The 21166-nt window shown below is 35.4% G+C and overlaps 1 protein-coding gene across 1 annotated transcript in view; it reads right to left on the bottom strand.

Annotated features, from left to right (window-relative positions):
• The window catches only part of nalcn (sodium leak channel, non-selective), an 898297-nt gene that overhangs the window by 218745 nt on the left and 658386 nt on the right, over positions 1–21166 (bottom strand). The window lies entirely within an intron of this gene.

A 21166-nucleotide genomic window follows, 5' to 3' on the forward strand; every position in this document is an offset into this window, starting at 1 on the left:
GATTGAGGACCATGTGTTGACATCTAAAGGGCTGACCAGTTATGTCCAGCCTCCTGGACAGAATCTTTAAAACTGCAAAAAATTTCCACTCTTCCTTTCTTAGGATAATGTGTCATCGTTAGTTGGCCAGAAGATACACTTAACTCTTACTATTTTTACTTACTTACTCTTTTACTCTAACAGTCAGGTGGCTCTGGCAAATTGTTTCTTCACCTGCCCTTAACTGTGCATATTTCTTCCCAGATCATACCTTTCTGTCTCTTGCACTGATTCCCCTGTTTCCTTCCTGAGGCACTTAGAAAGTCCGCAGGGTTTATTATCCTCTGAAGGTTCACTCTGCCCTAGGTGGCATGTAAACCTACATCATCACTGTCAGTCCAGGTGCCACCTTTTTCTGCCTGGAAACCGCTTGACTATTGAGCATCCTATCACCGCATATTTCATCTGTTTTTCCGTTGATTAACCACAAGCAATCCAATTTTACAGTCACAGGAATCTGCTATCTTGGCAGACAGGTACACTGACACACAAACTCACGCACACTACACTTATTCACTGTGGTCGCCAGTCAAACTAATAACACACACCTTATAGAGCAAAGGGAGGAAAGCCAGAGCACATGGAAATATGTGTATTTGCTATTTACATGGGAACTTTGGTAAAATAATGACTGGTCAGTACAGTGGTTAGAATTCCTCCTGCACAGGTACAATGACCTGGATTTGACTGAAGTCCATTTCTGTGAAGCTTGCTCTTTCTCTTCATATCCATGTAGGAGTTTTCCAGATATTAGGATTTCCCTCCAAACCCCATAGACGTGTATGCTATGTTAAATGGCATCTCTAAATGTTTCTGAGTGTGTTCATTTCTATGACAGATTGGCATCTTGTTCACAGTTGGTTCCACCTAGTATCTACCCAGACTAAGCTATTTGCAACCATATTAAATAAATATAAATTCTATAAAATGACTGAATGATTCACAAAAGTGAAAATGTTTTGTTTGTGTAAGCCTAATGGATATTTTGCTTCTTTGGATATCTAGGTTACTCCTGCCCAAACATGTTTAACAGATATTATATATAATTTGCTAGTAATAACACAGCATTTCCACCTTATGAAATTTAAAAGATGCTTTAATTATGAAGGAGATGTCATTCATTATTATTATCTTTATTAATTGAACTGACAAATGAGTAAGAAAAAATGGAAAAAGAGGGAAGACAGTTTTCACTTTGTGCTATCATTACGAAATTATAGATCATTTCTAGGCTGTAGCCTACTAGAGCTGAATAATTTAAGCACATTTCCACATATGGAAACAATGGTATTTTAAACAGTTCACTATAAATACATAATGTTTTTTGTTTCCATTGCTGAATGTTGTTTTCGGTGTTTTTCATAAGTGAAAAGTTAAGTATTTCAAGCAAACAAAATGAAATTAACAACAAAACATCACTCCGTGAATAAGTATCTGTACAAGAGAGCAATTCACAATACGCCTTTACACAGTGCAATGTAAACTAACTGTGTTTAGTGTAGAGCCTACATCCTGAACCACAAATATTTTGTAAAGGTTATACAGTGTTTTTAACATACAGTGCCTTACTGCATGCAGTCAAAATATACAACTATACGGTTGATACTACTGTATTGCAAATTTAAGCAATTAAACAAATCATGATTTAAGAAAGGAAACAATCATGATCAAGAACAAACACAATATATTTACTTCATTACAGTTGCAACATTTTTGTGGTATTAACTCTTTCACATTTGTTGTGCCTGGGGACCTGGGTTCGATTCCCGGGTCCTCCCTGTGTGGAGTTTGCATGTTCTCCCCGTGTCTGCGTGGGTTTCCTCCGGGCACTCCGGTTTCCTCCCACAGTCCAAAGACATGCAGGTTAGGTGGATTGGCGATTCTAAATTGGCCCTGGTGTGTGGGTGTGTTTGTGTGTGTCCTGCAGTGGGTTGGCACCCTGCCCAGGATTGTTTCCTGCCTTGTGCCCTGTGTTGGCTGGGATTGGCTCCAGCAGACCCCCGTGACCCTGTGTTCGGATTCAGCGGGTTGGAAAATGGATGGATGGACATTTGTTGTGCTAAATTCATTTTACCCTCTACCCTCACAAGTCTTCCAGGGCATGTACAAAGTCTTCAATTTGAAGGCCCCTATGAGTTTTTACCACTAACTAACTTACATAAACATTAATTAAAGGCTCCCCAAAAAGTTTTCATGTTACTATGTTAAGCAAATCAATTAATATACCCAAAAAAGAGTGCCTGATTAGGTAAAGATTTAAATACTTCAATCAATATAGTTTAGGAAAAATGCAGTTTATAGATTATGCTGGGACCTTACACACTGTCCACCCAAGTCTGTCAAAAATATTGTAAAATAAATAAAATTCAAAGAGTTTCTACACTTCTGGAACTGTGACAGTTAAGGTTACCACCAGTCACAAACAAATGGGCCTATGTGTGCTTTTATTTTAAATTAGATTTTTTCCAGGAAGGATTGTCATTCAAATCAGGACTTAGTGACCGTAAATGTACACTTGCTTCAGATCTCCATATTCATATACTCTGTTTTTCAAGATATATGACAAGAACACTGACAGTAGGCGAAGGATCGGGATGTATTTACCTTTCACCTAAATTCCTGAAATATTAAAGTAGTAACAGATGAAAATAATCCTACCAATTTTTCTAACGGCCATTACTGAAAATCTACTAAAGAACCTGATGATGGCAGCAGCACACAGGAAAAGAAATAGCACTCAAACTTACTGAAAGAGAAAGAAAGAAAGAAAGAAAGAAAGAAAGAAAGAAAGAAAGAAAGAAAGAAAGAAAGAAAGAAAGAAAGAAAGAAAGAAAGAAAGCTAGGAGTGTTTTAAAAGAATAAAGAAAATCCATGATTATTTCAACATTCCACTTAATAAATGATTAAAGTATTAGTAAATGCTTACCTAAAAAAGTGCATTTCTCTTACTGGGTAAACTAAATATATGTAAATTGCATGCAGATCTCCTGATTTAACTTCTGTATGCATTAGCCAAATGAAAGATACTGTGTGTGGAGGTGTGTGGGTTAATTCTATGCATTTTCTGTAAATTATACAAATGGTAAAATCACTGCTGTACATTTTATAATGTATGTTATTTTAAAGGAGTTAAGAAATCATTGTAATTTAATTATTCAAGATAATTATTTTGAGTAAGATTAAATTGAATCCATTAAGCTAGGTATTGGCAAAGGGTTTGTCTTTTATCCCCTCATTTGTGAAATTCATTGACTAGATATAAAGGGGCTGCTGAGGCTAGGAAAGTATCCACATCGGGAACGTATGGGTTGCATCTTTGCTCTTTGCAGATTATGTTGTCTTTTTAGCCTCATCTAACTGTGATCTCTGGCATGCCGTTCACAGTCAAGTGTGACAAGGCAGAGATGAGAATCAGCACCTCAAATATGAGGTCATGGTCTTCTGCTGGAAAATGGCAGTTCTCTGCAGGTTGGAGCAGCTTCCTAGAGTGGCAGTATTTGCTAATAGTAGATATAAACTGAAATTTAAACATGTTTTCAGGCTATAAGAAATATTTTTCTTGTAAATTTAAAGGATTATATTATATAATTAGAACAAAGAAAAATTCAATTCAAATCAAAGGAACTCAGAGGTTGCAATGTATTATAAAAGAGCTAAATGACATTAAAAGTAGATAAATAATTTTGCTTATATTTTTTCACATACAGATAATTGTGATTTATTGAAGTACATCATAAAACAATAATAAATCAGTTTGACATTTCTAACACTTCAGCTTTTTAAAATAACGTTTCAGATATATGAAATTTTGGCAAATAAATGCTACATGCAAAATATTTCCATTCATTATACAAGGCCATTTTATCCCACTAACAGTTATGAGAATGGGCAGCCCTATTATTAAAGTTTATTCAAAATATTGCTCTGGTTTTGAAATCCATCATGGAAAATCTACACATACCATCTTCTTCTTTTAAAAATGAAACATCTTTCAAAGGTTTTTTTAGTAGTCCACACAGTTTGCATGTTCAATGTCACTTGAACAGATTAACAGGTTCAACAGGCACTTATCTATTTTTTCAACTCCTTTCTATCAAAGCACTACAGAAAACAATGCTTAAGAGGTAGTCTGTAAATTAGTCTCTGTTTATAGACGTATTTATAAAAGAAAATGAAAAGCATATGTTGACTCTTAATTGGTGCAAAAAAGAGGCAGATGTTTTCTCACCTCAATGCTGACTGAATAATAGAGCTTGAATTTTATTAAGACATACAGCCAGTTAGATATTTCACACAAATGCATTATGTACTCTATTGGATTTTGTACTGAAAACCTCAAATACTTTATTGAGGAATACCAGGCTAAATAAATTTTGCAAAAAAATGATCAGTCTCTCCATCTATCTATACATTTCTCAATTTGCTTTATCAGTGCTGCATCATGGGAAACTTAAGTCTATCCCACAGCACTGAGACAATTCAGGAACCAAACACTGTTTTATCACAGGACGTCATTTAGTCAAAGTGTTCTCATACACACTAAACTCTTCTCTGAATAGGCAACATGGTTTTAGTTTTCCCAAGCTAGCACTAAGATGCTTTTATTTGTCAGCCAGGAGTTCTTGTACATTTTTCCAGCCTTCCATGACCTCACCTATTATCTAAAAATAATGTCAGCTACATTCAGCATTTGATGTTCTCTAGGTTGCTGGAAACTGTACATTTTTCCATCCAGCCTGCAACTCTTTCTCTTCTATACTGATTCCCTGCTTATTGCCCTACCAGGGCTCCCAGTACACATACAGACCTTTCCACCCTCAAGTGGTGACCTTCTTTGTGCTCTTGAAGTTGTTTTATTTTCTTACAAGATTTTTCACTCTTTTGGCCCAGCTGAGACTGGTCATGTTTCACCCTTTCCTCCCTGGTATCCCACTGAACACTATATCAGTGACCTCGTTCAGCTACAGTATGTGCTGAAGATTAAGAACTAACTACAATAAAAGTAACAATATTTAAGTGGATGAACAAAATACTGTCTATCCAAAACAATTAATTTAACACTCAATTTACAAGCACTTTGTAAAAAACAAACATTAACAAATGTATGTGCTGGTACATGTAAAGTATATTGCATGCTGTAATGTATTGTATGAATTAGCTTTTGTTTTTAAATGTTCTGTGCATGAGTCATAATGTGTTGCATTAGGCTTTTGGATTTGGTTATGATTTTGAAGTTTAAATTCATCATCGCCATCATGTGCACATTCTTACTTACATGTGCTAATCAACATGCATCACTTTGCCACTCTCTGGCACAACCTTACCTTACATTACATGTAAAAATGTATTTTTTTATGGTGTGTGTTTTTCCTAATTATTATTATTTTTTAAATTGAAAACACTATTGCATTGTCAATGTAAACAAAATAAGATAAAGGAGTAGATTTATTTATCCCACTCGAACACAAGTTACAAATTATACATGTATTGCCTTCTGCTAGTAATGATTGAATATAACAATGCCACATTTAAAAGTAAAGGCCAAGTGTGGAGACCACAAACTGTGAATGTGGAGCAAGCTGTTACTTTTGTGTTTATTTTTCTACTCCCTCTCTAACTATTCATCTCATTTACGGTTTTGGATTTGTGGAGTTCAAATATTTCCTTTTATTTAGGTCCGTGTTGGTGACATAATTGTCTGAATCATTCAGTTTCCTACCTGCTGTATTTGCTGTTTCCTATGTAACCCACTCTGCTATAGTTCAGCAGGGGCCTATGTATTTAACTCTGCATTGGTGTGTTTTTAATTATGTTAGGTTAGAACCCATTGTGGTGGCTCAGGCTGAGTGTAAGAATACACAGTGGTGACTTGGGTTGAACAGCAAAACAGAGATACACTGGTTGCTTAGGCTGAGTAATAACAAAAATATATATATGTATATTTATGGTAAATGGCATTACAGTTGCACTAACCAATTTTGTTTTCCTAACCTTGAAAGAGACCTCTTTCCATGTGTGATATAGTACATTAACAGAATAGTGGTGGGGGTTGGGTGGAAAATTGCAAGCTAATCTAATACTTTCATGATTTGATTTTGTGTGAATTCATTTGGTATTTTCTTCATCTTAAATTGTGTTTTTTTAGATTCTTTTGAGAGCCATTGTTGGTGGTTCATGGGTAATTGGTGCGACAAGATAAAAGTTTGGCTAGGGTTCCCTTCATTATCTGATTTGAGGATACAGACCCCCAAAATAAAAAAAAAATACTTAAAAGAAATCTTTTATTATTGCATTTCTTGCAAGTTTTGTTTGGTTTGATCACTTTGCCTGTTTTTTCATCTTCAATTCTTGTCTCCTGTTAGGATTTGGTAGTTACAGTAGCTTTATTTTTATTTGTTTCGGTTTCATTTTTCACACACTTCTGCCATGTAATGAATCACCTGTCTGTTTTTGAGCAGGACATATACAAAATGTGCTACTGTATATTTAAAATATTTTTGTGAGCCTACCCTTAAACATGTCTGAGCTCATTCTAGCATTTAATAGGCCTCATCACCTTTCATTCTTTCTGGATATGTTTTTGTTTTCTGTTACAAAAAATGGTGCTATGTATTTTTATACAATCTTGTTGATCATCGCACCAGATAGTATTGATATGTTGTATGTTGGTTTGACACGTAATTAAGAATTTCACTGTATTCTGTAAATATGACAGTACTACTACTACCACTAATGCCGACTTTTGTCTCCTTCTCCAGACTGCCTGAAGCCTTATCTGTGCACTCTTTTCTCAGAACCTACCTCCATGACTTGGTCTTTGATAAATTTTACTTCTTTTTAGTACATCAAGTTTTATTCACTTCACTTCAATAACCATTGCTTCTGCATATAGCAATATTATTCTTCTTATTTTTCTCCTTAATAATAATACTAATGATAAATAAACTGGAAAGAAAATGGGTTATGAGTCCCTTTTTCATTCCACAAGAGAATGTGCCATCTTTCTCTCCTCACCGTACTTTATAATGTACTGTAGGTATTACTTAGCAGCGAGCTTTATGTCTCTACAGCCCAGCAATCTTTTCACTATTTCTGTTATCTTTCATTTATTTCTGTTGGAAGATTTCTGACAATCCCCAAAGCACACAAGCAGATCTTCATTTAACTTGAGTCTTTTATCACACAAAATCCTCATTATAGCTATTTCATATCTTGTTCCAGAAGGGTTCTTTAATTCAGATTTCATTTTTTCATTGAAATCATGTAGCTTGTCTTCCTCTCTAACCTTTTGAGCATAAAAAAGAAATCACTACAGAAAACAACTTTGCCAATAATAGTATATTTCCACATGGAATGAAAAAAAAAATATAAAGACATGCATATCGTCATGCTTTCTGGAATGAGAGCATTCATGATGGGTGCTGCTTTTCTTGCTAAGGAAGGACAATACAGCTATTGTACAAATAAAATGAAATTTTGTTTAGACGTGGTTCTGTAGAACTGAAGTAGGAACAATCTTATAAAAACTATGAATTAAATGAGTAATCCTTCAAGATGTGCTGATGAACTACCATCATAAAATGAATGATTTAGTGGAAATGTGTATAAAGCAAAGTAGAATCAGTGATGTCATATTACATTTAAAGTGAGAACCTGCTTTTTGTTCGGTTTCTCCAGGTTAGACTCAAATATAAAGTATATCCAGTATCTCTCCTTCTCTTTGCTGATCTGATACCCAGTTTAAGATTGAAGGGATCAGAATGACTAGAGTTTTACACCAATATTTCTTTAAAGGGTGTCTGTTTCCTATGTGTACTACAATGCTGCTGTAATTACTTTGATGTTTATTAGTTTCTGCACTCTGATGTCATATTTAAAATATTTTTACATTGCCACAGAAATTCACAAACATGATCCAAGATAGAGACATTTTATTATTTGGATTGTATTTCAAATCATTGATGTGTCTGCTAAGTGCTCTCCATCTGAATTGTTTCTGTGAAGCAGAGCACAGTTTCCTGGACGGTATATAGAAACAAATTAATTGTCAGCCTCAACAGTGCTTGTACATTGTAAATGATCTGCAGTTTAAAATCAATTTTGAAAAAGAAAAAGTGTGTGGTTATTAAGTTACCAGATTACATGACATAGACTTTGCTATTTACTAAAGACTTGAAAACAACCCACACATTGGGATTTTTATGTTGTCAATTGATTGTCCAGAAACAAATGATTTGTGGAAAACAATTATTCTAATTAAACGAATAATTTAAATGAGCTATTGTCTCAGTGTTTTAAAATGTTTTGGCCGCTATGTCTTTATGTGATTGCTTTACTGGAAAAAAATATGAACAAAACAAAACAAAAGCAGAAAGGACAACTCTGAGAAATTCATTATTTTTTTTTTCCTGTGTTATAATGTTCTCATTTTCCATGAGTGATAAACATGCTTAAGTTAACTGAGAGGTGTACAGAGTATGTACTGTACAACATTGCCATTAAGTTTAATTGTGTGACTTCAGTTTTTTCTTGATTTCATAATTTTTAATTTGTTAATAAGGAATTATAAACTACTTGATTAGTCTTGAAGAAATGGAGGAATTGGTCTTAGAGTTGTAAAAATTAATTTATGAAATCTGTGGAATATGTCACAATGAACCAGGTACAAGAAATACATACTGCACATATCACTAAAGTGCTTAACTTTGGCAAAAAGGAAGCAAAACACTAGAAGTCTCTGACAAATGCCTTACTATTAGCCTGAGAAATGGGGCTACTTAGAAAGATCTTATAGACAATGTTATGGTCTGATTTGGGGCCCCATCTCTGGCTTTAGTTTCATTACTGTTTATAAGTGTAATTAGTTTTACTATGTTTTTTACGTTTCATATAATTGAAAATTACATAAATAGCAGAAACTGTGCATATGTTTCTATTTTTTTATATTGTATTATATTCTACTTTGTATTTTTGTATATGTTAGTCATTTTGTTTTATCTTCTAATGCTGTTAATTATTGTCTTTTTCTTTTGTATGTGAAGTTGCAGGTGGCCTGTATCAGGCCTGAAGTTTCTTATCTTGGGAATGCCATAACTGTTATGATGTTTGCTCTTTATAAAACACATTTTTATTTATGACTTTTTTTTGGAGTTCTAAAACATAATTACTGTCATTTTGATTTATTTTATATTACCGTCATATTTTTGATTTGCCAGGAAGCCATCTTGTTTTTTAGGTGCATCTGTAACAAAGACCCAGGAACATCTGTTGCTAAAGATACGCTCATGCAAGTCAGGCCTCCTGGTGTCATTGGCCGCACATTATTTAGGCCAGCACCATGTATGACTCAGCGTCCAGTGTCCAAGTTTGTGGATTGAAATGGACAACTTGCAACCCTGCTGGGATTGGTGCTATTTCCTTAGCCAGCCAGGAGGCCAATATAATGGAAAGATTGGGGGAAGCTTCAAAGGAAGGCTGTAGGCTCCGCCCACCAGCTACATGGCAACAACCCTGGGCTTCAATAACCATTAGGACACCCGCAGAGAAAGCTGGATACTGTAGTCTGGTGGGGCAGCCCTGTTGGGATCCATGAGTGCCACCAGAGGGGGCTGCAGGGAGTTACACTACCTACTTTATGGGACATCCGTATGACTCAGAAGTGCTTCCAACAGGCAATCCTCTGTGACGTGAAGTGCTCTCTGCACTTTAATGAAAGGAACTGCACTGTCTTATCTATGGGAGTCAGACCCAGGAGAGGAGATAGACAGTAGAGAAGAGAACCTTATATTGCTGTATGGAGGTATACTGTCTAATAAAATGCTTGCATGTTAACCTGTGACTGTTTGGTGCATTTGTGTCTGAAACTCTGTTACACCCCCTTTTGACAACTGTATGTAAACTAAAATCTTTTATAAGTGTGTGTTTTTTTGTTTGTTTTTGTTCTTGGCTAAGATTGCTAAGGCTTTGATTTTGATTTGCATTTTGGGCATTAACACACATGCCTGTGACCTGCCAATTTACTTCTGGTAACGTGGTTCATAACAGTTATTGTAACTCTATGTTACATTGCATAAAACAACCTAACTTGTTATGAGCTGACATTTCATCATTCAAATGAGCAGCTTCAGCACCAGCTATAGGGGAGCTTATAAAGAGGACAAGCTTGTCAAAGTCACATAAATTCTCACTAGTGCAGCTAAGCAAGCCATTCTTCTAAGGACAACGAGCTACCTAAAGGAGGGTAAATCCATTGGGTTGACACAGGCAAGAGCTGCATAGCGCTACAATACTTAATGCAAGGTTCTAATATGAATGTCATTGCAATTAACATAACCAACTTGATTAATACTTACAGTATATTGAGGATTTTGTAATATTCTTAGCAGCTGAAATATGATATGAAAATGAATCATGTTTTTATAAGCTGTATGTTCATATTCTGTAATTTTTGTAGCATAGGTTAATATTACCTTGACAGGAATAATTGCTTTGTTAAATTAGCCATGTTTTGAAATTAAAGCATAAAAACTATATTAATCTGATGTTAAGAGTTTTTTTTAAGGATTTTACAAAGTAAATACTGTAGTCAGCAATTCATCTAGCACAAATGCTACTTTGAAAAATGTAAACATCTTTAGTCACTTAATGTTTCAATGGAGCTTTGGGACTAGGATTGTCAGTGCAGTTGTTAGTGGCATTATTAATCATAAATGTTGATATCAAACTACAAACTCTGCTGAATTTTATGAAACAGTTGTGTTTTTCTTGCTCTAGCAGAAGTAATAAACAGAGGTATACAATATGACCTGAATCAAAAAACATTTTTATTCTTTATCATGATATGAGCTAACACCTAAAAAAACAGCAGTATCTCAGTTTCAAAAATTAGGAGCAAAAGGTAAGCTCTATCTAGGTCTTGAGTGTCAATTTATTATTTTTATTTTGTTTCTGAAAAACTGCTGTTTGCATTTCACCCTACAAAGGTAAATCCTTTTTATACAGGGAATAGCAAGGTGCTCCAGTAGTTAGCACTACTGCCTCATGGATACTGTGTCCCGGTGTACTGTCAATGTGGATTTTAATTATTTCCACAGGCCTGTAATAGCACTCTGGCTTTTCTCAAAAACACCCAACTTAGTTTTACTGGCAATTCAAAATTGTCCCTGTGATGGACTGGCATCCTGTCTGTGTTTTTTTTTTCTGCCTTGGGACTACTGCTGCAAGGACATGCTTTTGGATTGAGCGGTTTTGGAAATGTTATGTTGTTGTAGGTGTTAATGTAATGACAAGTTGATTAGTCAAGACAGCCATTCCAAAAAAATCTGCTTCCCTTCCACTTGTGCTAATGCTGACTAATGCTAACATCTGGTCATTCTTGTGTTGGAAAGCATCTTAACCAACAAGCTTATAAGATCCTAATGGAATCTTTGACAAGACTCTTTAAGAGACGCATTTCTGACCTTGTTTATAGGTGGAATGCCTACATAATAATTTCTTTACTGGCTCTTCTGATGCAACTATGTAGTGGTATTTTTGTTTAACACACTTTTAGAAAATAACTCTATGAGCTTATCTTCACGCTGATGCTGTGATTTTTAATGGCTCTTAAGACATATCCATTTGAAAAAGATGGAAATACTGCTGCATTCAGATGTGCTGTTTACGAAATCAGTAACAAAACACTACTTCTGCAGAAATAGATATATCTGCTGTATATGAAGATAATTGAAAATTTTGCTTGTTTAAAATGTGCTACTAACTGGCATTTACTGAACACTTTTTTAAGGTTTAAATTGGGTACATTGTGCCCAGCACAGGGCTGATCTCCGCCCTGGCTAACAAACTGGATAAAAAGAGTTAAATGATGGATTACTGATACAAATTTGATAGAACTGAGTAAGTCCCATCTCTAAACATAAAAGTGTTTTTTTATATTTTGATGTTATAGCATTCGCAGCTGCACTGCTAAAACTTGTTGATGGTGTGGCTACTGCTCTTCAGTCTTAATAAGTTGTTCGCACAAGTTTTAAAGGTATTAGTCTTATCATCTCTTTATGTCCACATTTTTATGAAGGAAACAGACATTTTTTATATTTTTACTATATTTTCTAATAATAAATGATTAAGTACAGTGCTCTACTGTTTTTTGCAGAGTAATAATTATAGTACTTGCAAGCTTAAGTTATCAAGAAATATTTCTAGGAAAGGAAATTAAAATCTGTAACAGGAGTTAACAATACATTTTATTATATACGTTTTGGCTCACGATGGTACGTTATGTAGATTTGTGTCTATTTATTAAGAAATACAATATTTCAAACAAATAAGGGAGCAACAACCTTTGTAGTCTCTTTATACAGACAGAAAATAATCATATGAAATAAAACAAGGGAACATTAAATGCATTTCAGATCTGCAAAACCCTGAGTCATCATTAAATACATAGACTATGCTCTGAAACAAGAATGCTTATTAAGATATTAGCCAATATTTAGTTAATAAATTAGTTAATAATTTAGTATTTAGTTAATAATTCATTAATATTTAGATACAGTAGAAACCAGAATTCAGGAGCTGCTTGACTCTGGCATTACCTGACTTAAAAAGTAATGACTCCCTCAATTAATGGCTTCTAAGGTTTTAGGTATAAACACACTAAAAAATATTCTACAGTAAAATCAATGCACAGCAAACCACTCAGGAAATGCTAAAGATTTTACATCATATAACATTACAATAACTAACACAATATGCACATATTTATTTGTTAGGTATGACAAAGACAAATGATATTTATAACGCAAAAAATGTTTTTGGGAAAATAGTACAATTGCCCTTCCAAATACATAAATTTGTTTTCCTTTTCTGTAATTAGGAGTCTATATGTTTACTGTTGAGTAGTATAGTGGCACAGTGCCTAGAAGTGAGGCTGCTGCTTAAGAGAACCAGCATCCTGGGTTTGAACTCCTGGTCTGGTCAGAGTCTGTAAGCAGTTTGCACATACTTCCCATGTCTGTGTTGGTCTTCCTTCAGGCTCTCTTGTTTTCCTTCCACATCCCCAAAGGCATGCAGTCGGTGATTACAAACTGGTTCCTGTTTAAGTGTGGCTGCTTTTACACTGAATTTAAATGACATTTTTTTCAGTCATATGTGTCACTGATCCAATTTTGTTTGAAAAAGTGTGAACAGGAAAACACACAGGAAACCAGAACTTTTGAGACTGAATTTAGATAATTTTGGTATGTGAATGTAAATCCAATACAAATATATGTGACTTGTATGTGACCTGCGTTTGAAATTTTAATCAAACTTGTCTGGAAATTTCCCCAAGCCATTCCACATCAATGTTTATGTGACCTTCATCATTATATATTTATTTAAAGTCAGGATGAAGTACAGTACAGATTCGGCATGTCAAGGAAAAGAAAGCAAGGCGGCACACTAATAAGCAATTGGGACAACTTTCGCCTGCTAATACAACCCAATTGCTATATGTTTTCTGACAGGAATGGCTTGCTTCATGAGTGCATTTTCCAGAAGGAGCCTTGCCAATGAATGTTAACATACTGTAGATGCCCAAGAGGATGGATGGACATCCCACACAGGATGGAGGTAAATTCCTCACCTGTCTGGGATGCTATAATGGAAGGATGGACTAAATGGAGGCAATACACGGTCAAAACGCCTTATAATTTCCATTCTGATTATGATGCTCGAAGGCAACTGGAACTGGCAAGAGAGGACGAAATGGAGACGTTCATCCCCCACTGTACTAGGTGGCAGTGTTGAAGTTCGGAAGTGCAGCCCTGTGGGGATCCCTGGGGACAATACAGGGCACTGCCAGGGGAGGACCTCCCTGGCTTCCTTATAACCCGGAAGTACTTCCAACTTTTCATGTCACGTCACCAGAAGTGCTCCCAGGTCCACCTTGTAAAACTCATTGGAGGAGAGAGAGAAAGAGAGAAAGAAGGCAAGCACTTAAAGTCCCTTTTGACTGGATTAATTGGTATTTTGAGCTGTGTGGATTAAAGAATCATTTATTTGCACCTAGAGCTGTGTTAGGTTGTCTATGTTTGGGGTTTGGGGGCTCACTAGCGCCCCCAACTGATCACAATACATAATCAAATATCTAACTATATGTTCTGAAAGTGCCAAACCACTGTTTTTCATCAAACTTTCCACACCTCACCCCAGCAATCCTGACTTACTTTGTTGCATTGCATCCACAAAGACTACAGCATTGTGAAGGACTGCTCCCATCACTCCCATGGTGCCTTTATCCCACATCCATCTAGAAGAAGGTACAGTGGTGTCCACACCAGTTCTATCAGGTTTGGCAACAGCTTCTATGCCTAATTCTGATCTCTGTGCTGCACCCCCAGCCCTCAGATCTACTTCAAATAGCTTATTTATATATAGAACATTTGTTACACTTATTGCTACTGTTGTTTTTTTTTTATTTATTAGTTGTTGTTAATATTTATTTATACTGTAGTATAGTATGGTTCTTTTCCTGTCTTGCACTTGTTTATCTTATAACCTAAAATATTTACACAAGAAAGCAGATTTTCATATAAAATAGAATGATGAAATAACCTTCAGGGGTTCCAGGTAACAACAACATATTATTTAGTGAGTACAGGTTAATACATTTAAAACAATAAACTAGGACAGTTTGATTAAACATTAAAAATAGACATCCCTTACACATTTATGTTTAGTGGCCAACAGATGTTCCATCAAATTAAATGTGATGGATGTCATATTTTTCACACAGCCTCTTATGCCACTACTGCATACAGGATTCATTTTCAACACAGAATACAGCTTAAGCAGTCTAACTGACATCTCCTCCTTACTTCACAAATATGATCAGAGCATAAAGATGATAAGCTGTACAGTTATCTAAAATATTGTCTCAATTCAATGGCAAATACATTTGTAATGTATTTCACATTGAGCATAAAGAACATAAAATCAATCACAAATAATATATTCTTATGATAGTACATCTCTTAATTTAACTAATGCAGAATAAAAACAAAGTGATAAATATATAAATAATGCAATAGACTGATTACAAATGACATAAACCTTAAACTTTCCTATCTCCTCTCCAACCTGTCTATCTACCTACCATAATTTATTTCAGGCTCTCCTGTCCTTCTTATCTTTATACTACTTGTGTAAAAAGACAGACTTTCCTTACCACCAGTGCAAAGACCAGGACAGTCTACAATGCCCATTATTAAGGCCACCATCCATGAAGCTGAAAACCCATGAAGGTTCTTTGGTTTCCTTCTGTTTTTGGTCTGCTAAATTAGCTGCAATAAGGTCTTTATTTATTTATATTTAATATCTCTCTCCCTTTGCTTTAAAGTGATCTTTGGTAAATTCTGTACATGTGTTGTATCTAGACAATTTATAAGCAGCATGCCTGTGATGATAAATCTCCAGTTGTCCCCAATCTATCTATGAATGGGTACACAGTTTGCCCTTAAATATCCATAGTACTGGTGTTTATACCATTAACTCCTATACAGATGCAGTATATGATTGATATTAATGCAAAATGAAGCCCTGCTTTATTGGTCTTTACCTGTGTCCTTACAAAACATTTAAACCAAATCTGCACAGCTGAGCTGAGATGCTGATTCACTGCTTGAATTTAGAGTATGGCATAGCTAAACTACAGAGACAGGTCCCAAGTCCACAGGCCCCTGGGCCAGACAAGACATTACAAGACACCCTCCAACCCCTGCAGCCAACCAGAACCAAACTATAGACAATTCCATAACAAATGTGTCATTCAACCATAGCAGATGTTTAGTTGTATTTATAGGACATCAAGAACAATCTAATGACTTCATTATAGGAGCTGAATGATACCACGCAACTTATGCAACAATACTTTATATGAAAAGCTGGCAATTGGGGAAAAACACAATACACACTATGCATTCAATAATAAAACAAATACAGTAAAAAAAATTTACACTCAGAGGGAAATAACATGATCAGTGTTGGCTTCTTTACCTACTAGTGATCATACAAATCCCAGTAACTAGTTTGCTTGAACTGAGGTTGTTCTTGCTAAAGCCGAGTGCAGCTCTATAAATAAGACTGCATCTCACCTTGTCAGTTTTAATATGTCTCCATAATGCCTGGTCAGTAGTACTCTTAACACCAGGAACTGTCAACCTGCTCCTCACTCTATAACTTTGCAGCTGCTGTTGAAAATGTTTGAGGTTGACTCTGACCCTGTTGCTTATGATAGATAGATAGATAGATAGATAGATAGATAGATAGATAGATAGATAGATAGATAGATAGATAGATAGATAGATAGATAGATAGATAGATAGATAGATAGATAGATAGATAGATAGATACTTTATTAATCCCCAAGGGGAAATTCACATACTCCAGCAGCACCTTACTAATACAAAAAAACAATATTAAATTAAAGATTGATAATAATGCAGGTAAAAACAGACAATAACTTTGTATAATGTTAACGTTTACACCCCCAGATGGAATTGAAGAGTCGCATAGTTTGGGGGAGGAACGATCTTCTCAGTCTGTCAGTGGAGCAGGACAGTGACAGCAGTCTGTCGCTGAAGCTGCTCTTCTGTCTGGAGATGACACTGTTTAGTGGATGCAGTGGATTTTCCATAATTGATAGGAGCCTGCTGAGCGCCCGTCTTTAACACTTTAGTATATATACAAGTTGGACACCACTCATAATATGTAGCAATGTCAAAGAAACAGTATAAAGGTTTACATTTTTATAGAGTCCTTATTGTCATGTATACAGAGTACAGGGAAAATCTTACTTCCAGGTCTGTCTGGTGCCATCAGTGAGTATATCTATACTTACCGCAAAACTTGCTTCTTCCTTACCTAAATAATCTCAGAGCATATTTATGCATGCAATAAATTACAAGTAAATTATGTGGAGAAGAAAGCTTATTATTGATACAAATTTATATTCTTGAGTGGCTGCTGTGTATTACATTTCCCATGGGTTTTGTCCCCTGAAGTGTTTATACAGTAGCCCAACAGCCAGAGTAGGATAAACAAAAATATCTAAAGTCATGTCTGCTCTGCTATAACTGTATCTGCTTCCTACACTCTCACCCTTCAATGGCAATATGCATACTTTTGGATTCTATGTGAAGAAAATGTGTGTCTTGGATCTTGATACTGTATGTGATCAAAGGCACTGTGAAACCACATCTGCTTGGGGGAAATCTTATGAAATTAATGAAATTGAAACTGTTCTCTGAAAGTATGTGTTATGTCCACTCCAAGAACAATCTGATCAAGACAGTGCGAAACATTTTAAGACCAACTAAAAGACATGCTTAACCACCTCAGCACAAGGCAGTTAAAAACAGTCAGGTTTGTTATACGATAGTATTACAATATTTTTCGACTCATCAAGAGTTCTGGCAGTTTTGTGCTCTTCCCTTACATGTCATCACAAGGAAGTGCAAACAGTAGACAATAAGGTAGTGGGCCGACAGAACAGAAGGGGTGAATTAAGACACATCTATCTACCATTATAAAGAGGGAAAAGCACTGTGTGGTTCAGGGTGCTCAGAGTTTACAAGGGCATGAAAGACTCACAGAACTGCAACAGTACCTAGGGGCTTAAAAAATTAACCAAAACATGTAGGATTTACCTTCTTAGTTTTAGTTAGTTCATTTTCATCAGTGCACCCCAACCTTGCCTGGGCAGGGCCTAAGCCTGACATGCCTATTCAGGGATCCATGCCTGCTAAAATACCAAACTGAATGAAGATACCAGCAAGAGGAGAACTTGACTATACTTTAAAATTCAGGTTTAAATAGTTTACACTATAAAACACAAAACAATTATTCATCATATGCTTGCAGAAGGAAATCGGGACCAGAGTTGGGATAGTTATTCAAATAAAGTTACAAATTATTAATTGCTTTTGTCAAAATGTATTGGGATTACCTTACTCATTACTACCTGGAAAAAGTAATCACACTACCAGTTACTTTATTTTTATATTACTCTCTCAATTCATGAAAATATGTACCACTTGCTAAGGGTGAGGATGAAAATATCAAATGTCCTTTCTGTATTTTAATAAAAAGAGGAGGAAATAACAGTGAAGGTAAATTCAGTAGTTAAACAAGTAAATTGCATGACTTACATTAGCACAATGTCATTTCAATAATATGAATCAGCCAGTAGAGGATTAGTTCATGAAAAGAAATGCTTAATTAAAAAATCTTTAAAATTAAGAATAAAACTAATTTAACCACTCAAACACTTATAAACATGGAGTCTGTAAATGGTAAAATTGTTGCTAGTGTAGAGGCCAGCAGGCAAGAAATATGTCTCTGTGCTCTTTATACTCTCAAAAGTGCACATGGAAATCAAAAAGAAGGCATTTAAAATTTTCAGTAAATTATCTAACATACATTAACAATGAAGGTAAAGATTCAGTTAACTTACATGTAAACACACTTCTCCTTTTTTGCAGGAATATTAAAAAGAGGAGGCGAAAGAATAAAAATGCATGTTGGGTTATGGAAATATATTTCAAAACATGATGATATAGTATTTTCATTCGATAGGATATTGATTAATTTCTTGATTCTGCAAATATGGTTACTTATGAGCTGTTTGATCAAGAGGTTCTAGCGTACCTCACAATAAACAAAGATATTGACGTACAGTAGCTATCACATGTTTATTAACGCGATGTATTTATTTTTGGCATTCCTTCTTCCACCTTCTTGTACTATCTGTAACTTTGTCCAGCACTTAGCGTGTATGATGTGTCTCTCATAGATTTCCTTCACACTATCATCCTCTTAATTTCTTGATAGCTCCTTTTCCTCTCTCAGAAAACCTGTCTCAATTTTTACTTTCTTGTCTTTACAAACTTCCTATATTCCCCACCCCTTATTTTTCAGCAGTCTCTGGTCTCATATTGTCCTCCCCTCTTTGCTGGACTAACATTTTTAAAAATATAAAACTTTGATCAAGAAACCCTATTTCAAATTACACGTGTCCATTGGTTACATTTTACTTCTTGTTACTTACACTTAATGGGCCTCAGCCTAGATTCTCTCGTCACTTTTGCCCCTGTGATGCACCAGGGACATTTATGCTTCTGTATTGGTTTTGCCTTCCTGTTCTGGCTTTCTGGTCTCTAACCGCTTGCCCATTCTCTTCAATGTTGTCAGTTACTATTCCTCTCCTGCCACATATTCTTATAATCCTAGACCTTCCAGGCCTTGGTATGTCAGGGCACCAACATAACTTCTTATGTCTGGGCACTGTAGCTACTAAATGTCTCCTTACTGCTAAATGGAAAATCCCTGATCTACTTATGCTGGAGAACTGGCTGTCTATGTTTTACAATTTCATTCTGCTGGAGTTGTCTGTATCACAAATTAATGCGGCATCAAGCAACTCCTTTCTCAACTGGGATTTTGTTGCTGCCAAAGTGAAGTCATTAATGTGTCACTCACTTTGCCTTGGTGTTGTACTGTGGTCGGTTGGCACTGCTGTGGTTCCTGGTGGTATGGCATGGAACAATATACAAGGTTGGAGGGACTGTTAAAGGGATGTGTGAGGGCTGCCATGTGGTATGTTTAATTAATTGTAAAACTGGAAAATGGTAATCTTTCAAATAAAACCTCAACATTTTTATTTCCTAATAAAGACAAAGTGAACCTTTGCATAATTCAGAGTTATGATATAATGTCAAAAAATAATACACACCTCCAATACAGATCAAACAGCATCAGAAAATTCTGTGTACTCTATGGCTGCATGGAAATAGTACCAGCCAGGCAGGGGATGCAGATTGGGTAGCCACACTTACCACTTTCAAAAATGTATGAAATGAAATGCTTACCCTTCAGGACATTTATGACATTTACATATTATTTGCTTAGAAATATGTAAAAAACTTTAGATAAGTCTGCAGTTGTAATATGATTACAATAATTTATAAACTAGTTCATTAATGGGAAATGCAGTTAGATTATAGTAATGCATTACTCCACCTGTGACATCACCCACCACTCTTTTCACTGACAGGCCCACCAGATACACCTCCAGAGCAGCACAAAGTGATCATGATGTCCCTTTTTGGCAGTGTACACTGTAGGTAGCATCACAGGCAGATTTCCTGTTGAGTATTGTACCAAATAGGAGCTCTACATATTTCATGCATTCTAAGAGAAGGAAACTACTGTTTTCTAGTCTAACTGTCATGGCATGTCCTACTAGAACTAAGGTCAAGTCTTAGCAATTCTGCTGGCATTTTCTCCACTTTTAAGATTCCATCTCTATTACAGGCAGTGTCTGGCATTAAAGTTCCTTCTCTAGAGCCATCTTTTATTTTTATTTTTTTAATGTTTACAAGCATTTTACCCAGGTAGAGAAACAATAATAGATGTCAATAGCTTTCTTGTGCAGGAATTTGATCCAGTGCTCCACTTGGTAGTTACAACATACAGTATACTGTATGCATAACTACACTAATAAAAATAAGTCATCTAGTGCAGATGTAGTCAAATAAGTGCTCTGGTTTTGTTGCATCTGCCAACCTTTTGACTTTTGTTGTAAAATAATCAGTTTAAAATGGTTACAATTTAAATTGTTCTAACCTGTTCTACTAACTATACAATTAGTCTCCTGATGGGCTTGTATTGGACGAATATGTGACACTTTTTGTAATTGCTAAAACATGCTGGCCTTGTTTTTGTTTAATCACACTAATCCATTGCTGCCCCCATCTTTGAACTTTGTGTTTTCTTGTCTGAACAGTTGTATCAAACAAAAAACAATCTCCATTTACACATAGAAAGTTAATAAAAACTCAGTAAGTTTTTTTTTAATCCCTTAAGTACAGGAGAGAAGGAGGACTTTTTACATTTTCTAATTCAAGTGCTATAAAGTGCCACAGTGCTATAAATTACTGCAAACTGTATGAATTTAAAACATTGTAAAGACAGGAGGTCTCATGTATAATACCATTCATGGAATTAACACTAAAACATGGTGTACAGACAAAACTGGAAATGTGTGTAGTCACTAAAAAATCCAGATGCATAAAACTGTGCATACACC

This window comes from Erpetoichthys calabaricus, chromosome 4, assembly GCF_900747795.2.
Source record: "Erpetoichthys calabaricus chromosome 4, fErpCal1.3, whole genome shotgun sequence".
NCBI classification, from domain to species: domain Eukaryota; kingdom Metazoa; phylum Chordata; class Cladistia; order Polypteriformes; family Polypteridae; genus Erpetoichthys; species Erpetoichthys calabaricus.